The 23,967-nt window shown below is 41.7% G+C and overlaps 1 long non-coding RNA gene across 1 annotated transcript; it reads right to left on the bottom strand.

Moving 5' to 3' along the window:
• Nucleotides 1-7,315: 7,315 nt before the first annotated feature.
• LOC309667328 lies at nucleotides 7,316-23,380 on the bottom strand. The gene is made up of 2 exons (XR_014267711.1): nucleotides 18,507-23,380; nucleotides 7,316-18,093 (listed from the first exon to the last, which is right to left on the bottom strand). It is a non-coding gene; the product is annotated as an uncharacterized lncRNA (long non-coding RNA).
• Between the last annotated feature and the right edge of the window lie 587 nt (nucleotides 23,381-23,967).

The raw sequence follows: 23,967 nt of genomic DNA, 5'->3' as shown, positions 1-23,967 counted from the left end.
TGAGCTGCTTTCCCTTAGATAAGCATTTCTGCCTTACAAATAATAGTTGAATATTCATGAACAGTTAATGTAGTGGATATTCTATTAATATTTAGTCTTGATCAATAGTGTTTAGTAGCCGATATAAATACATATAACTAATGCTCAAACATACTGGGAAGAGCTCTGAAGTCAGCCATCGCGTGGCCTTAAAGCTGCTGTGTGACCTTGAACAGGTGCAGCTGAGGTTTCCAGCTGTGCCCATGCGTGCCCGGGAGAGGGCCTGGCCCCCTGCATTCATTGCACCGGCCCTGCCTCCCTACGAAGACCTCCTCTGAGTGAGGTGGGTAGTGGGAGCCCACAGGCATTATATAGGAGGCTACCGTGCAGAAAAGAGCCTGTGCAAGCTTGTGCTTGCTGTGAATGTAAGTCCCCAATAATTATCCCTTAGGTACAAGCACTGACAAGTCAGTTTCAAAGAAAAAAAATCCCAGCTCATTCAAATGGGATTCCTCTTTCCCCCCAAGGAATGAGAGGCGTGGGCCTCCTGCTGGCCTTGCAGCGCAGCTCTGGCTTCCTGCTCGCGCCCACTTCCCTCTTCTTGGGGCCCCTGTCCTTGTCGCCACCAGCACTGTCCATCCTTCCAAGTCCCCTCCCGGATCTGCTGCCTCGTGGAATGCCTTTGCAGAACTGTCCCCGTTCTTCTCCCGTCTTCAAGCATTTAAAACCTCATCCCAGTGTCGTGTCATTTTCCAAAGTGGCCGCGGCGTTCTTGCCGGCCCAGAGACTCTTCCAGAATCTTGTCCTGCTCCGTGGAGTTACGGAGTTCCCTGCTTCAGTGACCCTGGGTGGGATTGCTGACCCTTCGCCTGGGAGAACGTAGCTGAGGGGACGCTCTGTGGCTTCTGAGGTCTTACAGCCTCCCTGGGCTCTCTCTCCTGGGATGCGCCTCGGAGCAAGCCTGCCGGGCGCTGAAGCGCAGATTCAGGCAGAGAGGCACGTGGGACGGCCACCTAGGAAGGACCGGAGCCAGCAGCGCTGCCCCAGGTGACCCCAGCGCCCAACCTGACTCTTCCAGCTGAGACCCGACATCAGCAAGCAGAGTCAGGTCACCCTGCGGGGGCCTGTCTGAGCTGTGGCCCCGAATGAGTGAGTGTGATGGACGGTCCTGCACGGCACTAGGTTTGGGGCATTTTGTTCTGTAGCCTCAGTAACTGGAACAATTGGTGACCAGTGGAGCAAGCTAACCGAGGGACAGGACGGAAGCCAGAATTCTTTGATCGTAATTGTTTGGTAGATTTAACTTTAGAACAGTGTAGAATACATGTTTTACATAAAAATTCTTAAAAGGCCACCCCTCAAAACTAAAAGCAAAGTGAAAGAAATGTCTGTAGGTATTGGGTAGGTTGCTTGACCACACAAGAAGAAGTATTTCAAGTATTTTTTAAACACAGCGGTTTTACTTCCTAGTACTTCCTAGTGGGACATATCCTAAGGCCAAATTCCCGCAAAGGAAACTTGCACTGTTTTCGGTTTCCATTTTGTTACTAAGCACAGAGTATAGTTACTGTGAAACTAACTAAATAAAATAAACACAGCAAATAAGTCATGATATTAACTCCACTAGGGATGTTTTAAGTCTGCGAGAAAGTCGGTGCAAAAATGGAGATTAAAGAAATTAAGAAATGCATGAACACTTAAAAGTTGTGTCATGCTAAATTTGAATTGTAAATGTCAGTGAACTCATGATATATTTTCTTTAAAAAGAAAAGAGAAAAAACAACTGAGAAACAAAAAGCCTTACTACCTAGCTCTATCCACTGAAAAGCCCTGGTACCAAGGACCAGCTCAGTACCAAGGAGCACCACGACTGTGGTCTCTAAAAGGAACCAGGGCTCCTTGAGAAATGGCTGCCGCCAGGTCTGTAGAAGGAAAGGCTGGACAGGAGCCTGGAACACACTGTCGCATCAGAAAGCAAGGGAGCTGCTGGGGCCCTGTCCAGAGAACTCACAGGCGGGCTTGAGGGGGTGATTTGCGGGCATCGCAAAGAATAATGACTACAATGGGTTGAAATACATTAAATCTGTTAAAATCCATGAATGCATAATGACACCCCTCCCCTCCCAAATCCTCTTGGTCGCCCTTGGGGATTGAGTGGCAACAGAAGCAACTCGTTATTCTGAAAATTTTTAAATAAAAAGTAAGAATCACTCATTTATTTATTTTTTTATAAATTATTTTTATTTTTTTAATTTTTAATTTTTTTAACATCTTTATTGGAGTATAATTGCTTTACAATGGTGTGTTAGTTTCTGCTGTATAACAAAGTGAATCAGCTATACGTATACATATATCCCCATATCTCCTCCCTCTTGCGTCTCCCTCCCGCCCTCCCTATCCCACCCCTCTAGGTGGACACAAAGCACCGAGCTGATCTCCCTGTGCTATGCGGCTGCTTCCCACTAGCTATCTATTTTACCTTTGGTAGTGTATATATGTCCATGCCACTCTCTCACTTTGTCCCAGCCCCCCCTCCCCCTCCCCCTGTCCTCAAGTCCATTCTCTACATCTGTGTCTTTATTCCTGTCCTGCATAGGAAGCACAACTCAGATTAATCAAATAATTGAGGAGGAAGAGTTCTTCTGTATGGAATTCCAGATAAAAGATGAAGAAGGAAAAATAGTATTACAATATTACCATTTTGCAACCCCAAATAAAATAACAAATCCCGGCCATGATCATCAATGGAAGCTAAAGCAGTAGAGGAAAGCTGAGAGGGAAATTTACAATGGATGGGTCAGTCCGAGGTCGTCAGGAGCCACGATCAATACTAACGTCACACAGAGACAAGCACACTTGACATCACATAGAGACAAGCACACGCGACGTCACACGGAGACAAGCACACGCGACGCCACACGGAGACAAGCACACGCGACGCCACACGGAGACAAGCACACGCGACGTCACACGGAGACAAGCACACGTGACGTCACACGGAGACAAGCACACGTGACGTCCTGATTTTATGTGACAGAGAACCCACCTCACCGCCTGTGGAGCAGCCAGTGCCACAATCTCACCTTTCTGTGTGTTTTGCTTTTAGGTTATTTGGTGCTATAGCCTCAGGTTCTCTTTATACAATTTGCCTTTTATCATTAAAAAAATGTCCCTTTTGTATCATAATGCATTTGCTTCAGATTTCACATCAGTGATATACATATTGCTATTCCTGCCTTATTTTGTTAAAAGGCACCCTGGTTCCTTTCAGTGGACATTTGTATTTCGAGACCATAGTCCTGGTGCTTATAGCTACTGGGTTAGCCATTGGTCCTAGTGCTTTTCAGTGGACAGAGCTAGGAAATAACTTCCGCTTGTCCTTTGGTTTTTGTTTGTTTGTTTGTTTGCTTTTTAAAGAAAATAGACCATGAGTTCATTCTGACATTTATGAATCAAATTTAGGATGAAAGAGCTTTGTTATTTTGTTATTTTCTTATTTTGATGTATCTTTGTGTCTCCCTTTAATGTCTTTCAAGCATTTATTTGGCCACAGATTAAAAAGGAGACTCTATTAGTCTACATGCTATCTTGCTTCCTCAAAATACAGCTAGTCATTAAAGCAATTTACCTTTCCTTTGGGGCTGATTTTGGCCTGGGAAACTGATTAAACCGCAGAGTAGTTTACCTGGACCAAATTAAGATGCCGACTCATAATCTGTCTTAACTAGCTTAAAGTAAGCAAGATTTCATCCTCAATTGCCTTTCATCATGATCTTAAGAAGTAGGGGGTCATTTGACACATCATTGCTATTAACTTTCCTTACAGGTCTGTTAATACAACAGCAAATGCCGCAGGGGAAGAAGAGTTAAAAGGGGGTCCCAATTTCGTTTCTTTTTATGGCTGAGTAATATTCCATTGTATATATGTGCCACATCTTCTTTATCCATTCATCTGTTGATGGACACTTAAGTTGCTTCCATGTCCTGGCTATTGTAAATAGAGCTGCAATGAACATTGTGGTACACGACTCTTTTTGCATTATGGTTTTCTCAGGGTATATGCCCAGTAGTGGGATTGCTGGGTCGTATGGTAGTTCTATTTATAGTTTTTTAAGGAACCTCCATACTGTTCTCCATAGTGGCTGTATCAATTTACATTCCCACCAACAGTGCAAGAGTGTTCCCTTTTCTCCACACCCTCTCCAGCATTTAAACGAAATTGAGTTATTTGTAGTGAGGTGGATGGAGTTAGAGTCTGTCATACAGAGTGAAGTAAGTCAGAAAGAGAAAAACAAATACAGTATGCTAACACATATATATGGAATCTAAGGAAAAAAAAAAAGTCATGAAGAACCTAGTGGCAAGACGGGAGTAAAGACACAGACCTACTAGAGAATGGACTTGAGGATGCGGGGAGGGGGAAGGGTAAGCTGGGACAAAGTGAGAGAATGGCATGGACACATACACACGTAAAATACCATATACCAAACGTAAAATAGATAGCTAGTGGGAAGCAGCCGCATAGCACAGGGAGATCAGCTCGGTGCTTTGTGACCACCTAGAGGGGTGGGATAGGGAGGGTGGGAGGGAGGGAGACGCAAGACGGAGGAGATATGGGGATATATGTATATGTATAACTGATTCACTTTGTTATACAGCAGAAACTAACACACCATTGTAAAGCAATTATACGCCAATAAAGATGTTAAAAAAAAAAAAGGGGGTCCCAGGAAGAGAGTGGAGGCTGCTTCCTGCTAGACCAGCAGTAGGATTAGAGCCTGAAGTGCCCCAAACGTAAAGGCAGCCGTGGTACGTGGGCTCAGAACACCAGAAATCCTGCTTTTTCCCAGTCGTCTCCCTCCTGCACTGCTAGCGTTTCGTTTTCACATCTCTGCTGGGAGCTACGTCTCCTCCTGCCCTTCAAATCCTCTCCGTTCCTCAAAACACAACTCAGGTTTCATCCTTTTCCTGAAAGTTGACCTCCTTCACCTAATTTCCCCAGCTCCTGAATTCTAATTTCTCTTGTAGGCTAAAGCCTTTGAAAATATACTCTTGTGTATTGATTTATCCCTCTCTTCCACAATATTATAAACTGCTCGGGACAGAGCTGGGTCTTTCAATCCTTGCATGTCTCCTCTGTGCTGTGACAGGGCAGGCGCTTAATAGTTATTAATAGGCTAGTTTATTGCTTTAGTCCCATTCAGCCAACAGCACTTTGTCCACAGATATGCCCCTATATGTGCTAAAAAACAAAACAAAGCAAGCAAGCAAACAAACAAAAAAACCCCACCAAACCCAACTTACATTTATATAGTACTTTCTGGATTAGAAAGCATTTTACTTTCATTATCTTACTTAGTTTTCTAACAACCCTGATGCTGGACAGAGCCGGAATTTGTGTCCCTTTTCCAAAAGGAGGAAAGTGAGGCCTTGAGAAGATCAGCACCTGATGAAGACACAGCTCTTCGGTGGGTGAACCACCAGCAGAGCCAGTGTAAGCCTTCAGACTTCTCTTCCTCCTGTAACCCAATAGTGCTAGAAAATGAGTAAGAAATGTTACCTGAAAACTTGGCGATAATGCAAAAAGATGATTCCAGGTCCTTCGAATGTCATCCTGGAACATCACCTCACAGGCCCCCCAAGGATGCTTTATTCTCTGCAACAGCAGTTCTCAAGCTTTTTGGTCTCAGAATCCCTTATACCCTTAAAAATTATTGAGGATGCCAAAGAACTTTCGTAAATATGTGTTATATTTAACAATATTTACCTTATTTGAAATTAAAACTGAGGAACATCCAAAAATTTATTACTTAATTTTAAAATAATGGCAAGCCCACTACGGATTCACATAAATAACGTATTTTTAATAAAAATTAACATATGTTCCAAAACAAAACCAATTTAGTGAGAAGACTGGCATTGTTTCTACATTTTTGCAAATGTCCTTAATGTCTGGCTTAATGGAAGAAAATTGGATTCTCATATTTGCTTCTGTATTCAGTCTGTCTGCTTGGATAAAGAAAATCCAGGCCCACGCAGGTATGTAGTTGGAAAGGGGAGGAGTATTTTAATAGCCCTTTAGAAACTGGACAAATAATCTAAAATGATAAAAGATCAGCTGCAATGTGGAATCTGAAGCTCTATCAGTGAACTTTTTGCACTCTGTTACCTTGGAATCCATTGCTCTTTCTGGAATGTTGAAGGGCATCATTTGTCCTCGTGTGGTAGGCAGAATAATGGCCCCGAAAGACATCCCTGTCCTACTTCCCTGAACCTGGGAAATGTGGCAAAAGAGACATTTGCTGATGTGATTGTGAGGGACACTGAGAGGGAGACAGACAGACAGAAGAGAGTGACAGAGATGCAACAGGAGAAGGACTCAACCCACCGTTGCTGGCTTCAAAGACAAGGAAGCAGATTCTCCCCTGGGGCCTCCAGAAAGGAGCACAGGGAGACCCGTGTCAGACGGCAGAACTGCAGAACTGCAAGATCACAGAGCTGTGTTGTGTGAGGCGCTAAGTTTGTGGTGGTTTGTTGCAGCAGCAACGGGAAACTCTGACACCATGTAGACTTTGTAACGTCGTGAGCTGGTCATTTGGAAAATAGTGGTTCACTGGGTTATGTGCAGATTTTCCCAATGTTGACGTGGTTCATTACACAGTCTCAAAGAATCATTAATATCACACTGACTTCATCAGAAAACTCTTTAAATATTAGGAAGCTTTCAAGGACTCACAGCAACTATCCAAAATTTTCACTTGAAAACTTTTATCATTGGCAACAAATACTGTCAGCTGTTTTCCTTGAAGCGACAGACTAACTTCATGCACTCTTGAAAAATGTCTTCTAAATACTGAAGTCTAAACAACCAGCTTGTCTCTCAGTGGTTCTTGCAGATGAAATGGGGCTCGGGCTGGATTAACTGAAGTGAGCAAAGGAAAAGACAAAATAGCTCCGGAAGCCTCAGGTTCCTCTCCTTTGCTTCTTTGTCTCTGGCTCTGACTCCAGGGCCACCTTCCTCCTTTCCTTCTAAGCCACCTATGGCTCGCTATAACCTCCAGCCGGTCACACTAATTTTCCCACCAAACTTTCTCTTTTCTCACTCCCTTTTCCTCTGAACTTGTCAGAACCCGTCCCTTTAAAATTAAGCCTTCTGAGAATCCAGGGACTAAACTCTTAATTTTTCATATTCCCTGGACTAAAGCTGAACTGCAAACCATAGTCAAAGATTTTCTCAAAGTAACTGAAGATCCTCACAGATTTGCTGAGGAGTTTAATGTAGTCACTCAAACTTATCAACATGGTTTCTCTGACTCATAGCAGCTAGTTCAGAAGCTTATCAGCGAGGGTCAGGCCCAGATTCAATGAAAACTGCTAATTTGGAAAGTCCTGAAAGGTGTCTAGAATCACAACTGGGAGACCAGCCCTCTAACTTATTATATGATCAGGTTCAAGCAATTCCTAGGGCTTCTCCAAAGCCTGTTGACTGGAACAAAATTCAAGCTTGCACACAAAAATCTGATGAACTGTTCATGATTATCATAATTGACTTCAGAATGTTTTTAAAGAAAATTCTGGTCTTTCTTCAGTTGTTGACTCCACCTGGGTAGCTTTTAATTCTGTACATTAATAGGCTGAACTGGGACCTTTCTAGTAATAAGGGCCAGGATGGAACAGGAGGCTGTGTCCACTCCAGATTTAGTTACCCTGCCAAGTCAGCTCTCCCACACGCTAGATCACTCACCTCCAAGGAAGACCACCAAAATGCTTCACCTTCAACTCCAGCAAATGAAGGCTCCTAAACAAAACCCAGACCCTCCTGGTTCCTGCTATTGTTGCAAAGAGCCAGGACATTGGAAAAGAGATGGTTACAAATTTGAGCATGTCAGGGGCCTTCAGCTCTCTAACCAGCCTCTCCAGGGTCCACCCAGTTCCCGGTGACGGGGCTCCGAGTAACTACGGGGGCTCTTCCCAATCCTCCCTCTTCATTGGCTTGAACATCTCTCCAGATGGGGATGAACCTTTTCCAGTCCTAACTGATGCTGGAGCCACACACTCAGTGCTCAGTCCCACTACTATTGATGGAAAACAGTCCCTGCCTTGGAGTACTAACACAGTTCAAATAATGGGGATCTCTAATGAACCTCAAAAGGTTCCTGTCTCTGAATCTATTCCCTTTTGTTTAGGCCCTTTGAGAAATACCCAGCCTTTTCTCCTTAGTTCTTCCTCCCCAGCCATTTATCAGGCTGAGACTCCTTATAGAAGTATCATGCCACAGTTTCTTTCTCCGAAAAGGTGGAAATAATTCTAGAATTTGGGAGTAGTCATCAAAGTAACCCACCAAGTGAATTAAATGACCCTTTGACATCTTTTATTTCCTCTGCCTCTCATTGTACTAGAGCTGATTCTGAAAACACTGATCATCTGTCCCTATTGAATCAGCTACCACCACCTTATGGGCAAAATCTCCAACTGGCAAAATGAACAGCACATCTCCCACTGAGGTTCTAACAGACCCCTCAAAAATCTCTCCCCAGAATTAATCAATACCCTATAAGTAAAGAAGCCCTTCAAGGCATACAGCCTGCAGTAGAAGATTACAAGGCTCAAGGTCTCATTGCCCCTTGTACTAGCTCCTGAAACACTCCCATTTTACCAATGAGAAAAACCTAAGGGCCAAGGGTGAAGGCTTGTCCAGGACCTCTGAACAATAAACTACATTATTATCCCCTGACACCCTGTTATTTCCAACCCTCATATGTTACTAACATCCATTCCCGATGGAAGCAAATTCTTTCCGGTAATTGATTATGCAGCGCATTCTTTAGTATCCCAGTTGATGAACCCGGGCAATACCTTTTTGTGTTCAGTTGGAAAGAAAAACAATTTGCCTGGATGATAATGCCTCAGGGTTTTACTGAGAGTCCTTCTTATTTCTCACAAATTCTGAAGGCTGATCTGGAGGATATAAAGTTCCCTAGGGGTTCCACTGTGTTGCAATATGTGGATGATTTGCTTCTTTGCTCTTTCTCTAAAGCCTCCTCACAAAAAGACAGCATCCACCTGCTAAAGCTTTCAGCCTTAATCACATCTATAGTCTAGCTCTATGTTAGAGTTACTTCTTATCTCTCTGCAAATGGATGATGGTTCGAATTTTGGACTAGAAGAAACTAAAACTGTTAGAAATGTTGAAAATATTTTATGAATTTCCAACTGTTTCCAGTAACTTTCTCATATTTAAAATAAGAATAGCACGTGAAGCAATATATATTGAATCAGCCTCATATATTGAACATTTATTGTATGGAGCAATGAGCTATGTAAGAGTTAAATGGACAAGAGTCTGAAAAATAGCAATTGACCAAATTTTTAAACATTAAATTGAGGGTGAAAAGACTCAATCGTTTCCACAAGAATGTTTTCCCATAACTGACTTATGAATAAATACAATCTTGACTTAGAGTATTTTAATATATCCAGTGAAATTAACTATAGAGGTTAATCACTAAACAGAAAACATCTATCCTTCTATGTTTTTATTACATTCTTTTTGGTTAAATTTCGAGAAGCTACAGTCATGTAATTTAGTTTGGAAGTAATGTCAGTCTTCATGAGAGGCTTATGCACATACACACACACACACACACACACACACACACATAGAAAAATATCTTTTGACAGCATCTAAATGCTTCTGTCCATATCTGCTTCTAAATCTAAGAAGTAATTCTCTTTGAAAGAACAGCCTTATATAAGCTTTTAAAATCCTAATTATGAGCTGAGAAATTCAGTTTTGAATTACTTAAATTACATAAAATTGTTATAAATCCTAAGGTGCAGAAAGCTCAATTTTCCTGTTTGTTGGTCAAGGCAACTATCCTAAAATCCACTCAGATGTCTAAGCAAACTGGAATGGAAATAGAAATGAAAGCTATAAAAATGACTAAGAGTGAAAAATTCACAGATTTTCTATTTGTTATCCGGTTTTTCTCACAAAACTCTACCTGTGAGATATACATACATGCACATATGCACATACATATATGTACATGCACCATGTGTGTGTGTTGATTGAAAAATATCTTTTCTAAACATTATGACACTGAAGTCATTTCAATTACCTATTCACTCAATAAATTTATTTCCTACTCTGCCAGGCATCCATTATGGGGAAATAAATACGAAAAGAAAATGCTCTCTTTCCTAAAAGGGTCCATGATCTACTTAAGAGACAAACATTTGTAAATTATTGATGAGTAACAAATAATTGTAGAAATGCAGTAAATGTTATAATAAAAGTGTAGATTAAGTGCTATGTGGATGCGGAAAAAGAAATGGCCAAGTTGCCTATGAGACATAGAAGGCTCCTCAGAGTAGACAGCATTTGAGCTGAATCTTAGAGGATGAGGACTTTTTAGGTAGACAACACAAGGAAGCATGTTCTGGGTGGAGAGAATGAAGAATACTGAAAGATCATGCTGCGATCAGGGCACGTGAATAATGGCTGAACGTGGCTGACAGCAGAATTCATACAGAGAGTGAGAAGAAACTAGGTTGAACGGGGCTGTTGACCTAAAACAAATAGGCTGCCAGATATTTCTCCAGCAAAGATGGGTTTATTCGGGACCAGCAGAGACTTGCAGTTCAGGGTCTGCAACCATGGTGTGAGCCACATGCAGTCCCTGCACAGCAAGGGATGATGAATGCTTTTATAGAGGGAAAAGGAAGTTGGGGGGCGGGGGCTACAGTAAACAAAGAGTCCTTGGCTTTCCATTGGCTGAGTCCTTGTGGGAAGCAGAGGCCTCTTTCTCTTCCTGTGGGGCTCTGCCATCAACCATCACAGGGAGTGAGAGCTCCTCCTTCTGGTCTCCCAACCCTGGTTAACTGAGGTTTCTGTGTATTAACTTTTTACATTTCCCCTTTTGATCAAGATCTTTCTCTGAAATTATCACTGATCAAGAGTCAGGTTTTCTATTTCAGTGGATTTTTGTCCCTCAATGTCAGGAAGGACTTTTCAGCATGTAGTGTCCTAAGTCGGAGGGAAAGTGCACAGATTGGAAACCTATTGAGGTCACATTTGAGTAGCAAGGAGGACTAGGAGGGAGGGAGAACTCTCAGACACTTTTTGTCAAAGTCTATATGTTATCAAGAGCATAGACACTGGAGATCATCTCAAGCACTATGTCATCTTCAAAGGTTTGGAGACAAACTTCCAACCGGCTTGATCTAGATATCTTGGGAAAGCTGTCTCATCAGATGTTGTCTGCTTCAATTCTGGGAAATCTTTACTTTCAGGTCACCAGATGACATGCAGGTCCAGTCAGGGTTCAGTGCTTTTTTTTTTTTAGGTGTGCCATGTGAACCCAAGAGTCTCTTCTTTGGAGTTTGGTGGCACAAGGGTTGGTTAGCAGTACCTGATAGGGACCTTTCCAGCGAGATGGAAGAGAGTTCTTCTGGAGGTGACTTTTCCAATAGACAAAAGCTCCAGGTTGCAAGGTGTGATGCTTAAAGTCTTTGTCTCCTGAGGGCACACTGTGAAGACTGCTTTACCAAAACATGGCTATTTTTAAATAGAAGCAAGTAGACCTTTACAGTATTGGCGTATCTCTCCTTTTATCAGCTGTGGGTCAAAAGAAGCAGGAGCCAAGTGCATTGAGTCCCTGGGACTATCTCAAAGGGTGAGAGGTTGTGAATTCCAAAAAACATGCATCTGAGATTTAGAAGGACAAGTGGCAAACTTTTGGCCAAGGTGTTTTGCCAACTGAGTCTTAGGAATTCCCTTAGCACGTGCTATTAAACCAGAGGATTGAAGGTGGTTAGCGCAGTGGCAGCGTTGTAAAAGCAGCTGGACAGCACAGACCTATCCAAGCACCTGGCCAAGTGTTGGGTCCCTCCATCACTGTACAGTTTGAGGGGACAATCTTTTCTGAAAGGACTTTAGCCACAGAAGAGGCAGTAGCCTGTCTGCAAGGGAAGACTTCAGTCCAGTGTGAAAACATACAGACCATGACTAAACATATTTCTATCCAAGAGATAAAGGGAGTTGTATGAAGTCCACTTGCCAGAACTTGAATGATCCATCGGGCAGTTTTAAATGTCCGGGGCGGTGTGAGTTGTCTCCCCTGGGTTGTACTTTGGACAATTGGGACAAGTGAGGTAGGCAGTTTTGCGGCCTTTTAAAATGTTTCTCCACTTCTTCCCTGGTGGCGCAGTGGTTAAGAATCTGCCTGCCAATGCAGGGGACATGGGTTCGAGCCCTGGTCTGGGAAGATCCCACATGCTGCGGAGCAGCTAAGCCCGTGTGCCCTGACTACTGAGCCTGTACTCTAGAGCCTGTGAGCCACAACTACTGAGCCCGTGTGCCACAACTACTGAAGCCCACGTGCCTAGAGCCCGTGCTCCGCAACAAGAGAAACCACCTCAGTGAGAAGCCCATGCACCGCAACGAAGAGTAGCCCACATGCAGCAACGAAGACCCAACACAGCCACAAAAAAAAAAAAAAAGTTTCCCCACCACTATTGATGCATAATAGTTATCATTTTGCCAGAACAATGGTTTGATGCATGTACAGTAGTGGGGAGTGGGAATTTTAGAGTCTCCGGTAGGACTGGGTTATTTGGTCCCAACCAGAGCTTTCTCTTTCTATCAAACCAACAGTTGTTGAATTTCCAATCTTGTTTTTCCTTTTCTGAAGCCAGTTGTTGGACTTCTCTAGGCAATTTTTCTAAGTTATTATTTGGGGAAATTTCCCTTTGGACCATGACAGAGGTTTGGCTTCTGTTGGTCCTTTTAAGGGCGGCATTCCTAATTTATTATTAATAAGTTAATAATTATTCAAATATTAACTTGATCCCTAGAGGGTCAAGTTTAGAATGCCCTGGAATCTTAATAATATCTGAAGTGGCAGGTTAAAGTTTTGCACTTAATAATTCCTGAACATAGCGGACATTTTAAATTTTACTTCCACTGGAAGTAAGGAAGCCACATTGCTTCCACAAGATTCCAAAATCATGAGCTACTCCAAACGTATACCTACTATTAGTGTAAATATTGCAAGTTTTGTCCTTGGCTAAAGCACAGGAGTATATAATTCAGCCTGCTGGGCTGAAGAAGCCATAGGTTCTTGTTGTCCTTACCTCAGACAACATCAAAGGGGTTGTAATAGCACACCCAACACAATGTCTTCCTTTGTCGTCTTTTACGTAAGAGCCCTCTGTGAACCACGGAATTTCCTGTGGCTCATCACAAGGAATCAGGAGGTGGTCCATCAGTGTTAAACGGTCGTGAGGGACTTTGTCATTGTTGGAGGGCAGAGAAGTAGCCAGGGTAAGGTTATTACAGTGTAAAAGAGGTATGTGAGGGGCAGTTGACAGAAGGGCTTCTTAAGAGGTGAGGTGGCTGGCTGAGAAATGTTGAGTGTGGTGGGAATTCAGGAGGGCTTCCGCGGCATGGGGTAAAAATGGTTAAAGGGAATCCACCAGGATTTTCTCGGTGGCCTTAACCAAAAGGGCAAAGGCAATAATGGCTCTGAGGCAAGGGGGTAGTTCTGTGCCAGAGGGTCTAGTTTTGGGGGATTATAACCTTATGGGTCAATGGTGGTCCCCATGTTTTGGGGTGAGAAACCACAGGGCATTCCCTTCCTTTTCGTGTACAAAAAGGAATGTGATAATTGAGACGCCCAAGGGAAGGTGGGTTCATCAAAGTTTCTTTTAAGGCCTCGAAAGCCATGTCATCCAGTTATTCCCATAAAATTGGGCGTGCGGTGTTACTGTGGAGTAAAACATATAGAGGTTTGGCTCTAAGAGAGAAATTTGGAATCCAATTTTGGCGATAACCAATTATCCCAAGAAAACCTCACAGCTGGCAATTAGTTTTGGGTTTGGGGAAACTTAGGACCCCATGAAATCCATCTGGATCTAGGTGTAGCCCTTGTTCTGGTATCAGAAGCCCTAAATATAAAACCCAGGTTCGGGCAAACTAATTTTTTCCTTTGTAACCTTATGTCCCTCTATAACAGGGTTGGCTGAATGTAAATGACATTCTAGAAGTTCTCTCATTAAGAATGTTTTGTCTTAAATAATAATGTTTTAAATATAGATGTAAACACATATGTGTATACATAATGTATATGTATTGAGAAAAAGCCTAGAGAAAAACTCTGAAAAAATTTCTTTTATTTATTTTCCAATGTTTTATAATGACCACATGCTACTTTCGTAAACAGAGATATAATTAAAAAAATTAAAATCTAGAAATACAAAACTTCATCTTCATCTGGTTTCTTGTCAATCTAATTAAATTCACAAGTCTTAGCTGTTCTAGAATACTGGGCACAATACTGAAAATCAGGCATAGAATTCTCACCCAAAGTAGAATAGAAGTATATAGAAAAATGATAAATCAAACCTCCAAACTAAAATCTTTCAAGCTGCATGAAATGACTGATTATCAGTCAGAATAATACTTTGTTTTTTTAAATAACATTTGGAGGTCAGTGTCTGCCACATGAAATTTACTATAAAATATATACTAAACACAAGAAGTTAGTAAATTAAAAAGTATAACATTTTAATGTTATAACATGTGTTACAATAGTTTCACTTAATGAAGAAATATTCTCAAAGTAAAATGAAAATCTTAAAGTAGAGCATACTTTGTTTATAAAAAAAACATTCATTTTATTATCCTTTTAAAGTTATTTTAAATTATTTCCCAAGTGATTCGAGAATAGTTTCCAGCCATATCTTACTGTTCCCAGAAGCAGCCTTTTTCAACTCCTTTTGCTGTTTCCACAGATACTTACTTCCCTCATTCTAATTGTGTTTGTACTTACATCTCTCCCTGTATCACTTTAAGACATTCTCAGTGGTCATCCAATAATGGAAGATAAAGACTTAATGGCTTCTCTAATCATCTTCCCAAATTTTCCTCTTTCCTGCCATGCAGTAAGAATTAAAACAACATTAATTTACCCTATATGAAAATATAAGTACTTTTTCCTGCGAGACAAGTTGTATACCATGATTCTATTTCTTATTTCTTTCTTTTACAATGTTTGCTTTTCCTAGGGTTAAAAATTTAGGTGTCTTCTATCATTTCTTCTTAGGCTCGCCAAAAGAATTATGTTAAAAAACAGAACTAAACTAATTGCTATTTCCAAATGGCCAAGCGCATCAGCATATCGGGTGGTTACCGTTTTAGTCTCTCTCTGGAATCATCCTCCGTTCCAGTAGAAATAGGTTTCTTCCTAATCCTTCTGTACACCTGTCCTCCCAGGCCTTCTGTTTACTTCTCACTTCTGCTGTATTTGCATCTCCCCGGCCAGGAAAAATTCTCCGCTTTTAAGGACCTGTGTGATTAGATTAAACTCAGCCAGATGATCCAGGGTAATATGTTGAGAGCGTTAATTTAATCACACCTGCAATGTCTGTTTTGCTAGATAAGAAAACATACAAGTTCTGGGGATTAGTATGCGGATATTTGTGGGTACCCATTATTCTGGCCACCTTACATATCTTTTATATCTTCCTAATTTTTTTCACTTATTTCTCTTAAAGCATCATCAGTTTGGTTAATTTGCTCTCGTGTTATTATTTTTTATAAATTTATTTATTTTATTTTATTTTTTGGCTGTGTTGGGTCTTCATTGCTGCACGAGGGCTTTCTCTAGTTGCGGTGAGTGGGGGTTATTCTTCATTGCAATGCGTGGGCTTCGGTAGTTGTGGCGCGTGGACTTCAGTAGTTGTGGCACACGGGCTCAGTAGTTGTGGCATATGGGCTTAGTTGCTCCGCGGCATGTGGGATCTTCCCGGACCAGGGCTCGAACCTGTGTCCTCTGCATTGGCAGGCGGATTCTTAACCACTGTGCCACCAGGGAAGCCCTCGTGCGTTATTTTTAACACATACAAATTTAAATTCTTTCCTGAGTTTGTCACTTCCTTTCTGAGTTTTTCTAAATCTGACATATGTTGCTTTCCATATCTTATGTCATTCTTTATGTCTGCTATAAACCTAAAACAATAAAACAGCCAGTTATTTTACCAGCAAAACAGGTTTATTCAGGAGCAGCAAAGAATTGCTATTTGGGACAGGCAACTATGGTGAACCACATGCAAGCCCAGTAATGCAAAGGAGAGAAAACTCTTTTCTAGAGGACAAGGGGACGTTGGAGGCTGTAATAAACAAAATTCCCTTGGAGGAAATTAGTTTAAAGTATAGTGGCTGTTCATTGGCTGAGCTGTTTCCAGACAAGAAGAAAAAAAATCTTTCTCCCCCAGCGGGAGATAGTAAAGTAGCATCCATTCCTGGGGGAGATGCGAGGTACATCTCTTTTTGTTGGAGTCTGTATTGACCTTGAGTGGTACGTGCATGAGAGCTCCCCCTTCTGGCCACCCCACTATTTCAGTGAGGTTTCCCTTCATTAACTTCCACCTTAATTTATTTTAAAATATCAGATTATCGTTCCCACCTATGTGGGAGGCATGACTTTCTGGCTTCCCTAGAGCCAGTGATCCCAGAGGGCAACATAGGAGAGAGCGCCCTTCTTTGGAGCCCAGCCTCCGAAGCCAGACGTCACCATTTCCCTCTCATCCCACTGGTTGCACACCTATGTCCTCCCTGTTCAGTGTGGGAGGACATAAGTGCCAGTGGTGGGATCCCTGGGGCCATTTTGGAGGATGGCTACCGGATGCTAAAATCAGTCAGTAAAAGTTTAATGAAGGAGAAGATATTTGCATTATGTCTTCTCATAAAATGCTTATTAGTTACAGGGGGAAAACAATAATTTGATGAGGGAGAAACCTCACAAACGCCACTTAACCAAGAGCCCTGGTCAGTTCGGGCTGCTGTAACAAAGTCCCCTAGACTGGGTGGCTTACAAACAACAAACATTTACTTTCTCACAGGTCTGAAGGCTGGATATCCAAGATGAGGGCGGCAGCAGGGTCAGGATCTGGGGAGGGCCCTCTTCCACGGGTGGCAGATTGCCGACTTCTCCCCACGTCCTCACAGGGCGGGAAGAGAGCTAGACAGCTCTCTTGGGTCTCCTGTAAGGCACAGCTCCCATCACCATCACATTGGAGGTTAGGATTGAAACATGTGAATTTGGGGGGAAAGACACAAACGTTCAGACCATTGCACCAAGTGACCAAAATCTGCATCACCAGTAATGGGACAAACTGACACCATGTGCTTCTAATCTGGCGAATTGAGGACACATCACTTATGTGGTATTCCTGCCAAAAATGCATAATCTAAATCTAATCATGAGAAGACGTCAGATGGACCCTAATTAAAGGACATTCTACAAAAGACCTAACCTGTACTCTTCAAAAACGGCGATGTCATGACAGACAAGAAAGGCTGATGCCACTCCAGATGACAGGAGACTAAGGGGACTTGACCAGTGATGACTGTGGACTGAATCCTGAAATGGGAACAACGTCTGCTACTAGGGATATGCTTGGAGTAGCTGGAAAGTTTGACTATGAATGGCAGATTAGATACCAGTGGTAGTGGGCCCAGGTGGCCCGGAGCTTATGGTTAAATATTGAGGAATTTTGCAAACTGGGTGTTAAATTGTTGGTAACTTGAAATCAGCCATGGTGAGCCATTTCCCATGGAAATGGCGAGTGTTAGGAATTAGGACTCCCCCCGCCTCACCCCCAGTGCACCAGCATGCCACGTGACAGTTGGATTGTGACGATGTTCAGTTTCCTGATTTTGGTCACTCTACTGTGGAGGGCAACCTTCTTTTTCTCAGGGAGTCCACAGTGAAGTATTTGAGGGTAAAGGGACCCAATGTTGGCTGCTTTCTCTCAAACAGTTCAAGATAGATCAATTAATTGATCGATATGTAGATAGACATTCATAGGTGATAGACAATAACACAGTTAATACAACAAAATGGTGACCTTCAGTAAATCTGGGTAAATAGTTCTTTGTACTATTCTTGTCACTTTCTGTACGTTTTAAATTTAAAACAAAAAACAGAAACAAAAATCTCCAACCCTAATATGCTGTAGGCTATGAAGTCCTGGAAACATGACTGACTCGCAAAAGTCACACAGGATGTAGCTCTTTGGTCTAAGGCTCTCATAGCACCTTGAAGTGGCCTTTCTTTTCTTTTTTAAAGTAAAAAAGAGAAGTATAATTGATATGCTAAGAAAGGAGAGAAAATAGAATCATATAAAATGCTCAACTCAAACCACAAAAAGCTGACTGATATCAGCAAGATGGCACAGTTGAAGGTCCTCTGCTGTGTATCCACCCTTAGAAACAATAATTTGGTAGCCACTCATGGCCAAAAGTGCCTTTGTGGGAGATTTGGGATCCAAGTAGGAGATTGTGAAACCACACTGGACCCCAAGAAGAAGGAGGGCTGTTTTGAGAAAGCAGGCCCATGTCCAGGTGGCAGACTCACTGACCATGGTCCAGCTACAGATCTAGAAACAGCCCTATCCCCCTGTGGACTTGGCTACAGCCCCATTTGGCCTTGGTCCTGCCACCAGTACTATCTGGAAGTGGCCTTTCTTAAAGATTTAAAATTTTCTTTAAAATGTCTTATGAGAAAATGAATGCATGAATACTTTTCTATTTTAAAAATAATTTGTTACACATACATTTTTCTGTTAGAAACGAAATTATTTTGTTTCCTTTCAGCTTTAGAGTTGCAAAGTTTTCCTTGGGTTCTGAATGAAAAGCTACGAAGAAGAGCTGGCACTTGCTTCCGCAGGCGAGAAAGAGGCCTTGTGTTAGGAGGCAGAAGGGGTTTACCCTGGACGGAAACCTTACCAACAGTGGGCCGATAAGTTGGTAACTTGCACTTACATAGCACTGATGATAATTGGGGTGTTACTCTACAGCGTGATTTCTCCACATCGGTTGGACTGACGTTCTGAGCCTGCCAATTCTTTGTTGTGGGGCGTTCTGGGCATTGAAGGATGTTGAACAGCACCCCTGGTCTCCACCCACTGGATGCCAGTGGCAGGGAGCTCTCCGCCGCCAGCAGCCCAAATGTCTCCAGATGTTCCGGGGAGGGCAAAATCGCCAGTTGAGAACCACTGTTTTAGAGTCGATGGTACAGGAAAAGTCAAAAGCAAAAAGAAGAGATGGCATATGTGTATATACACGTATATATGAGACATTTGAAGAGGTTAGGGTTTCTTTCAGTGGACGTATCCTGATCTTTGTGTGTTGTGTATATTTTATTCTTCTTGTTTATTTTTTAGATTCACCAATTAAAGGAGCCTAATTTTCTATATCACCCACGTTTTAAAGAATGAATTCACATCTATCTTGGACTCATAATAGTATTACTTTCTATAATAGTATTAAATTCTATTTAATTTAATTAAGTTAACGGTTTTAGTTAAGTTATCCTAGCTCTAACATACTGGTCAAATTCTGAACTTCAGCATCCAAGGTATTTAACTAACGGGTTAAAACAATGGATCAAAATAGTAACGACAACTCAAAGTGATTTTTAAAAATCCCAATTCTTCAAGAATGAGTAGTACACAGCCTCTAAAACACAGAGAATGTACGTTTCCAAGGTGTGAATGTACCATTCACTGATATGGTACCACAGCGATGGCTTCTTGTACCAGCCACTTATGCTTAGACATGTACGTACTTAGCAACAAGATAATTAATTTCATAAAGAGGGCTAAGCACTGTAAAGCTAAATAAGTAAATAAAACCTGAGAGAAGTCGTGGGGTTGAAGAAAACCACTTTCATATTGTCCTCGGCATTGAAGAACATCTAATTTAAAGGCATCAGCTAAGTGGTGAATCTATTATCTGACAGTATTAGCTATCATATCTTAGAGCAGTTAATGAAAATTAGTGAAAAAGGTGATCCTTGCCGGTTTTCCTGGTGCGCGCTGCCCCCTGGTGGCTCTCAATGCATCTTTGCGTCCTTTCCTATCTCCTGTATTCCATGTCTTCATCCAATCATTTTTTTTTCTATTTCTTTAATTCTATTTGATTTAATCAAGTTACATTATATAAACATTGGGAGGAGTATTTCCATAAAATATTTTGAGAACCAAGTAGACTTGGATGGTTCATCTTAGCTGCTGTGTGACTGTGGGTAAGCTGCCTAACTTCTCTGAGCATTAGTTGTCTCATCCGTAAAACAGAGCTTAGAAAACACAAAAATTAGCTCAGAGTATCATGGAAAAAATGCGATGAGGCTGTATATAAAACCAACTCATAATAGTTAATATTCTTATCGTGCTCTCTGTTTTAGACATTCAATACTATCTAGCAATCTTTCTAACTATACATATTCCCACACACAGAGACTTTTACCGTGTTTACAAATCGGAAACCAAGGCACAGAGAGATTAAGGAACTTGCTACAGTCAACACAACCAGCAAGAGGATCTGAACTCATGCAACGTGGCTCAAAAGTCCATACTTTTAACCACGACACAAAACCCGTTATCAGAAAATCCTCGTTGAAATAATGAACTAAGTAATTTCAGAAATGTATGATGAATATGCCAACAGGGGAAGTACAGACTTCTCTCTTTCCCAGCATGCTAGTGTTGTTCGCACAATCTATGAAGCATTTATGAGAACTCATAGGTCATGAAGCACTTTATTCATTCTTCACCTCTGTCTAAACCATCCCGACCTTTCAAGCACAGGACGGCTGACCTCAAGAGAGAAAGCATTAATACTCCTGAGTGCAGATGGAGAGACTATCCCCATGAGTCAATATGCATTTTCAATTTCTTGATATTAAAGAAACAGGGACTTTCCATGCCAAGAATATGCAAGTAGGAAGTCAGAAGGCATTTCCCCTGTTCCAGCCTCCTGAACTTATTATCAGAATCTAGTAAAAGAGTTTGTTTCTATAACACAGTCACATCTCTTGAGCCCATCTTCTCTGTACCCTCACTTCTGCAGCACTGCAGCGTGAGTCCAGGCCCTTCTCTTTTTTCTTTTTTAAAAGCAAATTGTCTATTTTTAGGTGTCAATCAGAAATACATTGAAAAAATATATGTTCACACAAAAAGTTGTACATGAGTGTTCACAGCAGTGTTTTTCATAATAGCCCAAACTAGGAAGCAATCCAAACGTCCACTGACTGATGAGTAGATAAATAAAATGTTATAACCATACAATGCAATATTATCCCTTATTAATAGTAATACGAAACGAAGTACAGAGTCAATGCCACAGCATGGATGAACCTTGAAAACCTTATGCGAAGTGCAATAAGCCAGTCACAAAAGGTGATTCCATTTGTAGGAATTGCCCAGAATAGGCTAAATTCAGAGACCTAATGTAGATTAGTGGTTGCCTGGGGCTGTAGGGTCAGGTGGGGAGTGAGTGCTAATGGGTAGGGTATGGGGTTTCTTTCAGGGAGGACAAAACTATTCTAAAATTAGAATGCGGTGATGTTGCACAGCTCTGCAGATGTACGAAAATCATTGACTTGTACGTTTTAAATGGACGAATGTACGACATATGAATTATCTCTCAACAAAGCTGTGACGGAGTGATATACTGAATAACTCTCATAAGGAGGTGAGTTCAATAATGCCAAATCATCAACTGTGTGCTGCTTCTCTTAAATAAAACACGGAGGCTAAATTAGAAAATACAAGAACAAGCTAAATGTGAGCACATAAATTGGTACCACATCTAAGGGCATCTTTTCTATCAATTCATTGTAAGCATTTTTTTAAACTTTTAATCCATCAGTTTTGGTGAGATATGGAAATTAATAAATGAATAGCTCTCTTACCTCCCAAGTCAAACAATAATGCAGGTCCCATTTCTTCTTCCTTAATTTAAGGCTTATTTGGGACATTTAAAAAATTTAATGGTATGTTTCCTTCAGTTAGTAAAATAAACTTTAAGCAGTAGTATTAAAAATCCCATGTTTACAAATGATAAATAGTGACATCTTCGGCCTTAAAGTGCTCAAGGAAGTGAATGCTTTTGAACAGAGCTTCTACTTTGTTGACTTTATGATAGGAAAAACGCATGCATTTTAAGGCAAATTCCCCTGTTGTATAAACGACTCCCTGAGAGTGAGGAGTTATACTAACTTTTATGATAGAGTAGTAATTGAAATAATACCCTAGTGACTTCGAAAGTTATCTTACAAAGCTGCTAAAAGAATCGAAATGGAGAACCGTAGCTTAGTTGAAAGAGGAACTCTAGTTGCAGACCTAGAAAAAGCCAAATAAAGATCAAGTGCACCGTGGCCTACTCACTGCCTGCGAGTTCCCTCTGCCCGCGTCCATCTCCCCTCACCCCCCATCACCAACGAATCAGATCCACATTTATGTTATTTTAAATTACAAAATCTTATGAGGTAGGTTAATACTTGACAGCTGAGGAAACCGAGGCTTAGAAAGGTCAAGAGGCCTTGAGAAGTAACAAACGGTACAAATCCTCAGACTCAGGAAACCCAGTGAAGGCAAATGTGCTAGCAAACGTTTAACACCTGGCTCTCTGTTTTTGTTTTTTTTTTTAAAAGCCCTCATTTACAGTATTTGCCAATTTCCTTAGTGTTTCCTACCATAGTGGGTTTCAAGCTACCAATGTGATATCATGGGAACACGCCCTGGGTTGATAGTTAGCTGTCATATTCTTCCTTCAGCATTTTTCTATCATTAAAAAAAAAACCTGACTCCACAGTCTTTAAAATTTACCATTGCCCCCATTTCCACAAATGCTGGAGAGATTGCACAAGTCAGCACCCCCCTCCCCACGTGCATCCCCTCCTGCTTAGTCACAACTGCAAAGCTGTGGCACCACCCCGGGGGTTATGGCCACCCCGCTTACCACCAAGGGTGGGTCCTCGTGGCCATCCGGCTGATGAGTACCCCGATTCCAGAACCCCCTTCCCAGGTCTGCTTCACATGACCCGATCTGGGGCGACTGTCTTGGTTTGAGTGCCCCAGAAGCAGAGCCTAAGATCAGGCTTTGGGTGCAGTTTATTTGGGAGAGGGTGCCAGGAAGCACCAGTGGGGAAGTAGGGAAATGGAACCAGGCAGGGAAGGAACTAATAAAGGCTGTGTTTTCAAGCACGTTTCTATTTAACTAGAGCTCAAACCCGAAACACTGGAAGCTAGTGGACACAACTTAGATGTACCTCCTGCCCCCAGGGGTGAGGTGGCTAGGGGTCCTTACCCACTCATTGCCTGCAGGCCCTCTCGGGAGGTACAAACTCCCTGGCACTTCAGGTCTTCCTCAAGTGCAGGCAGAGCAGGTTTATTTGGGACCAGCAGAGATTTTGCAGACAGCTTCTTTTCATAGACATGTTACAAACACACAAGTAATTTTTCCACTTCCCTAATTTGGATCCTTTGCTTACTGTCTTTTAATTTACTAATTTCACTTCATAATTCCTAATCATCTTTTGATGTGTATATATATATATAGCTAGCTAGCTAGCTAGCTAGCTAGATAGATAGATTCTGCCTCATTCTCTTTAACTCCTGCATTCTGTGTAAGGATGTTTTACAGTTATCCTTTGTGACTAGCCTACAGTCCATTTGCATTTGTTTTGTTGCTGTGGAAGTTACTCATCCCAGTGGTTAAAAAGCCAAACAAAAGGGGAAACTACTGAAAGGTCTCGAGTCCTCCCTGTTCCCCTCCGCACCACCTGGTACCATACCCTAGACTCAGCTACAATTAAGTTTGTTTTTAATTCTTCTGGTTCTTTTCATTATATCTCTAAATAATATACATCCTGACCCATCAACCATAAATAGCATATTTTCAAAGGATAAAATTTTATCTTCTCTTTCAGCTCCTAATTTTAAAACTTACATTACTTTTAGTTCTAATGGTGGAAGATTTTGTGACTTTACCTAAGTCATTATTTATAAACTTACATATTCCCTATTGGCTCCCTGCAAAGGGAGATGAGGAAATTAGTATATTTATATTCTCTCTCACCCCCCCACCAACGTTATAAGTCTGAGTTTTACTTTTATACTGTCAAGAATTTGCATTCG

The sequence above is a fragment of the Balaenoptera physalus genome (assembly GCF_965194825.1).
Source record: "Balaenoptera physalus genome assembly, chromosome: 9".
NCBI lineage: Eukaryota > Metazoa > Chordata > Mammalia > Artiodactyla > Balaenopteridae > Balaenoptera > Balaenoptera physalus.
The sequence above is the reverse complement of the archived record's forward strand: the minus strand, read 5'-3'. Positions and strand labels throughout refer to the sequence as shown.